The 7,543-nt window shown below is 46.8% G+C and overlaps 1 long non-coding RNA gene across 1 annotated transcript; it reads right to left on the reverse strand.

Moving 5' to 3' along the window:
• Positions 1 to 2,210: 2,210 nt before the first annotated feature.
• Positions 2,211 to 7,034, reverse strand: LOC127370254 (uncharacterized). The gene is made up of 4 exons (XR_007886175.1): positions 6,552 to 7,034; positions 6,356 to 6,433; positions 4,839 to 5,938; positions 2,211 to 3,459 (listed from the first exon to the last, which is right to left on the reverse strand). It is a non-coding gene; the product is annotated as an uncharacterized LOC127370254 (long non-coding RNA).
• Between the last annotated feature and the right edge of the window lie 509 nt (positions 7,035 to 7,543).

Below are 7,543 nucleotides of genomic sequence, written 5' to 3' on the forward strand. Positions count from 1 at the left end.
GGCTAAGTGTTACATGCCTCCTGATTGGTAGCTGAGTGTTACACGCCTCCTGATTGGCTGGCTGAGTGTTACACGCCTCCTGAGTGGTAGCTGAGTGTTACATGCCTCCTGATTTGCTGGCCTAGTGTGACATGCCTCCTTATTGGCTGGCTGAATGTTACACGCCTCCAGATTGGCTACAAGAGTGTTACATGCCTCCTAATTGGCTTCCTGAGTATGACACGCCTCCAGATTGGCTACAAGAGTGTTACATGCCTCCTAACTGGCTGCCTGAGTGTGACACGCCTCCTTATTTGCTGCCTGAGTGTAACACGCCTCCTGATTGGCTGCCTGAGTGTTACACGCCTCCTTATTGGCTGGCTAAGTGTTACATGCCTCCTGGATTGGTGGGCAGAGTGTGACACGCCTCCTTATTGGCTGGCTGAGGGTTAAACGTCTCCTGATTGGCTGGCTGAATGTCAAAGGCTTCCTGATTGGCTACGTGAGTGTTACACCCCTCCTAATTGGCTGCCTGAGTGTGACACGCCTCCTGATTGGCTAGCTGAGTGTTACACGCCTCCTGATTGGCTGGCTGAGTGTTCAACGCCCCTGATTGGCTGTCTGAGTGTTACACGCCTCCTGATTGGCTGGCTGAGTGTTACACGCCCCTGATTGGCTGTCTGAGTGTTACACGCATCCTGATTGGCTAGCTGAGTGTTACACGCCTCCTGATTGGCTGGCTGAGTGTTACACGCCTCCTGATTGGCTGGCTGAGTGTTACACGCCTCCTGATTGGCTGGCTGAGTGTTACACGCCTCCTGATTGGCTGGCTGAGTGTTACACGCCTCCTGATTGGTAGCTGAGTGTTACACGCCTCCTGATTGGCAGCCTGAGTGTTACACGCGTCCTGATTGGCTGCCTGAGTGTGACACGACTCTTGATTGGCTGGCTGAGTGTTACACGGCCCCGATTGGCTGTCTGAGTGTTACATGCCTCCTGATTGGCTAGCTGGTGTTACACGCCTTCTGATTGGCTGGCTGAGTGTTACACGCCTCCTGATTGGTAGCTGAGTGTTACACGCCTCCTGATTGGCTGGCTGAGTGTTACACACGTTCTGATTGGCTGGCTGAGTGTCAAAGGCTTCCTGATTGGCTACCTGAGTGTTACACCCCTCCTATGGCTGCCTGAGTGTGACACGCCTCATTATTCGCTGCCTGAGTGTTACACGCCTCCTGATTGGCTAGCTGAGTGTTACACGCCTCCTGATTGGCTAGCTGAGTGTTACACGCCTCCTGATTGGCTGGCTGAGTGTTACACACCCCTGATTGGCTGGCTGAGTTTACAGGCCTCCTGATTGGCTGGCTGAGTGTTACACGCCTCCTGATTGGCTGGCTGAGTGTTACACGCCTCCTGATTGGTAGCTGAGTGTTACACGCCTCCTGATTGGTAGCTGAGTGTTACACGCCCCCTGATTGGCTGTGTAAGAGTGACACGCCTCCTGACTGGCTAGTTGAGTGTTACACGCCTCCTGATTGGCTAGCTGAGTGTTACAAGCCTCCTGATTGGCTGGCTGAGTGTTACACGCCTCCTGATTGGCTGGCTGAGTTTTACAGGCCTCCTGATTGGCTGGCTGAGTGTTACACGCCTCCTGATTGGCTGGCTCAGTGTTACATGCCTCCTGATTTGCTGGCTGAGTGTTACACGCCTCCTGACTGGCTGCCTGAGTGTTACACGCGTTCTGATTGGCTGGCTGAGTGTCAAAGGCTTCCTGATTGGCTACCTGAATGTTACACCCCTCCTAATTGGCTGCCTGAGTGTTACACGCCTCCTGATTGGCTGGCTGAGTGTTAAACTCCTCCTGAGTGTTAGCTGAGTGTTACACGCCTCCTGACTGGCTGCCTGAGTGTTACACGCGTTCTGATTGGATGGCTGACTGTTACACGCCTCCTGATTGGCTGGCTAAGTGTTACATGCCTCCTGATTGGTAGCTGAGTGTTACACGCCTCCTGATTGGCTGGCTGAGTGTTACACGCCTCCTGAGTGGTAGCTGAGTGTTACATGCCTCCTGATTTGCTGGCCTAGTGTGACATGCCTCCTTATTGGCTGGCTGAATGTTACACGCCTCCAGATTGGCTACAAGAGTGTTACATGCCTCCTAATTGGCTTCCTGAGTATGACACGCCTCCAGATTGGCTACAAGAGTGTTACATGCCTCCTAACTGGCTGCCTGAGTGTGACACGCCTCCTTATTTGCTGCCTGAGTGTAACACGCCTCCTGATTGGCTGCCTGAGTGTTACACGCCTCCTTATTGGCTGGCTAAGTGTTACATGCCTCCTGATTGGTGGGCAGAGTGTGACACGCCTCCTTATTGGCTGGCTGAGGGTTAAACGTCTCCTGATTGGCTGGCTGAATGTCAAAGGCTTCCTGATTGGCTACGTGAGTGTTACACCCCTCCTAATTGGCTGCCTGAGTGTGACACGCCTCCTGATTGGCTAGCTGAGTGTTACACGCCTCCTGATTGGCTGGCTGAGTGTTCAACGCCCCCTGATTGGCTGTCTGAGTGTTACACGCCTCCTGATTGGCTGGCTGAGTGTTACACGCCCCCTGATTGGCTGTCTGAGTGTTACACGCATCCTGATTGGCTAGCTGAGTGTTACACGCCTCCTGATTGGCTGGCTGAGTGTTACACGCCTCCTGATTGGCTGGCTGAGTGTTACACGCCTCCTGATTGGCTGGCTGAGTGTTACACGCCTCCTGATTGGCTGGCTGAGTGTTACACGCCTCCTGATTGGCTGGCTGAGTGTTACACGCCTCCTGATTGGTAGCTGAGTGTTACACGCCTCCTGATTGGCAGCCTGAGTGTTACACGCGTCCTGATTGGCTGCCTGAGTGTGACACGACTCTTGATTGGCTGGCTGAGTGTTACACGGCCCCGATTGGCTGTCTGAGTGTTACATGCCTCCTGATTGGCTAGCTGGTGTTACACGCCTTCTGATTGGCTGGCTGAGTGTTACACGCCTCCTGATTGGTAGCTGAGTGTTACACGCCTCCTGATTGGCTGGCTGAGTGTTACACACGTTCTGATTGGCTGGCTGAGTGTCAAAGGCTTCCTGATTGGCTACCTGAGTGTTACACCCCTCCTATGGCTGCCTGAGTGTGACACGCCTCATTATTCGCTGCCTGAGTGTTACACGCCTCCTGATTGGCTAGCTGAGTGTTACACGCCTCCTGATTGGCTAGCTGAGTGTTACACGCCTCCTGATTGGCTGGCTGAGTGTTACACGCCTCCTGATTGGTGGCTGAGTGTTACACGCCTCCTGATTGGCGGCCTGAGTGTTACACGCCTCCTGATTGGCTGGCTGAGTGTGACACACCACCTTATTGGCAGGCTGAGTGTTACATGCCTCCTGATTGGCTGGCTGAGTGTTACACGCCTCCTGATTCGCTGGCTGAGTGTGACACGCCTCCTTATTGGCTGGCTGAGTGTTACATGCTTCCTGATTGGCTAGCTGAGTGTTACACACCTCCTGATTAGTAGCTGAGTGTTACACACCTCCTGATTGGCTGGCTGACTGTTACATGCCTCCTGATTGGCTGCTGTAGTATAAAATTTAGAGTAGGTTAGTGCATATTATAAGTAGGTTAGTACATATTACAAGTTAGTAATCAATTAATCACACAGAAGTTTTCTTATGCACTGTTGTTTGTTCACACAGATAACTGGAAATCAAGTAGAGAGCACTATGTTTTAAGTAATGACGATTTTGAGTGTTAAGTAGAATAGATTTATATAAGCTCACAAGGATGTTAATGAAGGCATGTGTTTTAAGTTTGTATGATTTCATGATAAGCACAAATACAAGTTTTCTTATCAGTAGTAAGCACCATGGTTATTTAGTAAAGGTTTGTTTTAATGTGTGGAACATATAGAATGTGTGGTTGTAACACAAGTTTTTCTCATCATATCTAGAAATGAGCACTGATTATACCAAATGTATGTGTGTGGTTGTAACACAAGTTTCTTATCATATTATAAAGTTTATAAAGTTTTTAAAAAATACAGTAAAACACATCTGTGACATAATGGTGTAAGGAAAAGGTAATAAATGGATTTTAAAAAATAGAAGTACAGCAAACTAGATTCTAATGGTGTAATCATGATGAAAGGAGAGCCAAAAGAAAATGTCATGGCCTACTAGTGTAGGCCATGAAGCCTGTGGGTTCTGTGATAAGAACATAGGCCTGACGGGGCAGGCAAGTAAGACACCAGTAGGATGGAGCGTGAGCAAAGCAAAGGCAGGATAATTGGGCTGATAAGACAACCACTAGGATGGCGCATGGGCCCAACAAGGGCAAAATAATTGGGACCCACGTACTGGTGGAGATTTAGGGTCTTTTCAAAGTAGATATACACCATTATGTCGTGGATGGAAAAGGTAGAAGGTGGGCAGGACTTGTGACAGAGGGCAAAAGTATATAAGGAGAAGCTTTGTGAGGATGAATTCAGTCTTTCCATGGATGGCTCGGGCTTTGTTTGTCTGTCAAGATAATAAAGCTCTATTCTACTGCCAACTTTGATGAATCCTGGTTTTTATTTTTCCACCTGAAGGAGAATAACTTTTAGACCTAATTTGGACTTAGAAAATCATATGTTGGACACATCTTCTGATCAAAAAGAGAACTCATTCTGACCCAGACCCAACACTGCATTAGTGTGACACGCCTCCTCATTGGCTGGCAGAGCGTTACACGGCTCTTGATTGGCTGACTGAGTGTTACATGCTTCCTGATTTGCTGGCTTAGTGTGACACGGTTCCTGATTTGCTGGCTTAGTGTACAAGGCCTCCTGATTGGCTACCTGAGTGTTACAAGCCTTCTGATTGGCTAGCTTAGTGTGACACGCCTCCTGATTTGCTGGCTCAGTGTTACATGCCTGCTCACTGGCTGGCTGACTGTTACATACCTCCTGATTGGCTGGCTGACTGTTACATACCTCCTGATTGGCTGGCTGAGTGTTACACACCTCCTGATTTGCTGGCTGAGCGTTACATGCTTCCTGATTGGCTGCATTAGTGTGACACGCCTCCTTATTGGCTGGCTGAGTGTTACACGGCTCTTGATTTGCTGGCTTTATTGCCTGGCTAAGTGTAAAAGTGTTCCTGATTTGTTGACTGAGGGGCATATGCCTCCTGATTGGCTGCCTGAGTGTGACACACCTCCTGATTGGCTTCCTGAATGTTACACAACTCCTGATTGGCTGACTGAGTGTTACAAGCCTCCTCATTGGCTAGCTGAGTGTGACACGCCTCCTGATTTGCTGGCTGAGTGTTACAAGCCTGCGCATTGGCTGGCTGAGTGTTACAAGCCTGCGCATTGGCTGGCTGACTGTTACATTAGTCCTGATTGGCTGGCTGAGTGTGACACATCTCCTGATTGGCTGGCTGAGTGTTACACATCTCCTGATTGGCTGGCTGAGTGTGACACGGCTCCTGATTGGCTGGTGTAACCTGCCTCAGCTCTAACTGTTGATGGCAAAGACTGGGAGATACAGATATGTTTATTTTATCAGTGCATTAATTAAATCGTGGACCAGGAAATCAGAAGTCTAGATCGCTATAGGAGAAAGGGGTATTAGCAATGGGCATTGAGTGACAGGGTAAAGAATTCACACAACCAACAGGTAAGTTTTAAGTGTGTTATATTATGTTGAATAAAGAAATAAAATTTAGAATAAATAGTAAAAAAAATAATTTAATTGTCAGCAAACACATGACATATCAACTACAGTTCTCAATAAATCCCGTCACTGAATAAATCAGTCTCTGTTTTGGGTGGCTCGCCACTACCACTGAGGTTCCCCTCTACCTTTACAGGATGGGAGGGATCCCAGCAGAAGAAGAAAAAATCTTCATGCAGATCTCAACCCAGGAATCCATACAAGAAAGAAAAAGACCCAGCCTATAAAGGCCAAAAGAGGGTTATTGTAATATTCATATAAATGAAATATACTCTTAAATGTAAATAAATGCATATAAACACACATATTTATACATGTACACTGTAACACTGTTTCCTAATAATCGTTTTAACTACTCTTTACTGTGCATTAAATGAACTGAACACATTTCTCAACATTAACATGAGACAAAATGACTGAACATTTCTTTCTGTTCATCTCCTTTCTTTCTTTTTTTTTTCCGCTCACTCTCAGAGAAAACACACAGAGTGGGGATAATGTAAATAAAACACAGTAATATAAAAAAAATTTTTAAAACACAACATACATGAAATTAATGCGTCGTTAATCCATATTAACATTAGCAGATGCACATTTCAACTCCATTTATCGGACTAACATCAATAAAGTTTACTCACCAGAGGATCAAGCATCACATACACACACACACTCCGGGCACAAGGCAGAATACACAGCTCTCATCAGTCCAGGTTCCACTTTTGAAGAGACAGGGACACGGGAGTCAGTAATGTGTAACCTCACAAATAGAATTTAGCGAAGTACATGTGGCTAGTGGCATGAGCTAGTGCCATGGCTGCTAATAACACAACTCACGTTCTCCTTCGTTTCTGTCACAAAACACACGGTCCGCTAATCAACCCACGGCAAAAAAAACTTCACTCTCTGCGCCGACGATAAACATAACTGATACGTTGGAATATCTGGCTTTCTCACACAACCAGTAATATCTGCAGCAAAAGGTTAGCAAGCAGCCACCTCGATGACGCCCGGTGGAGAGAGAAAAAAAAACAAAAACACGGCAGCACGTACACCTTGACGGCGTCTGATTGGTTACGCTACGTTACATCACGTGAACTCCTCATGTCACCCGAATCTTGTACACTTTGAGAAAGGCACATTTGCCACACTTGCAGTAACAAAATGTTCTTTTTAAACAGATATAAATTAACTTGTGTATATAAATCTCTTTTTTCCTGTTTATTGACATATTTAAGATTTTAATCATAAATCCTCGTTATTCATTTTGTGTAAAATTATTTTCAATCAACTCTATTTATTTATTAATCTGTCACATAAAAAATATGAATTTATTAATTTATTGATCTAATCGATGAACTGATGAACTGGACTTCTAATAAGGGCCTAGTAACCAGGGTTACACTGGCTTAGTGTACAAGGCCTCCTGATTGGCTACCTGAGTGTTAAATACTTCCTGATTTGCTGGCTGAGTGTGATACATCTCATGATTGGCTGGCTGAGTGTTACATACCTCCTGATTGGCTGGCTGAGTGTTACACACCTCCTGAATGACTGACTGAGTGTTACACACCTGCGCATTGGCTGGCTGACTTTTACAAGCCTCATGATTGGCTGGCTGACTGTCAATTTCCTCCTGATTACCTACCTGAGTGTTACAAGCCTCCTGATTGGCTGGCTGACTGTTACATACCTCCTGATTGGCTGGCTGAATGTTACACACCTCCTAATTGGCTGGCTGACTGTTACATGCCTCCTGATTGGCTGCATTAGTGTGACACGCCTCCTTATTGGCTGGCTGAGTGTTACAAGCCTCCTGATTGGCTGGC

Source organism: Dicentrarchus labrax, unplaced genomic scaffold (assembly GCF_905237075.1).
Source record: "Dicentrarchus labrax unplaced genomic scaffold, dlabrax2021, whole genome shotgun sequence".
Classification (NCBI taxonomy): domain Eukaryota; kingdom Metazoa; phylum Chordata; class Actinopteri; family Moronidae; genus Dicentrarchus; species Dicentrarchus labrax.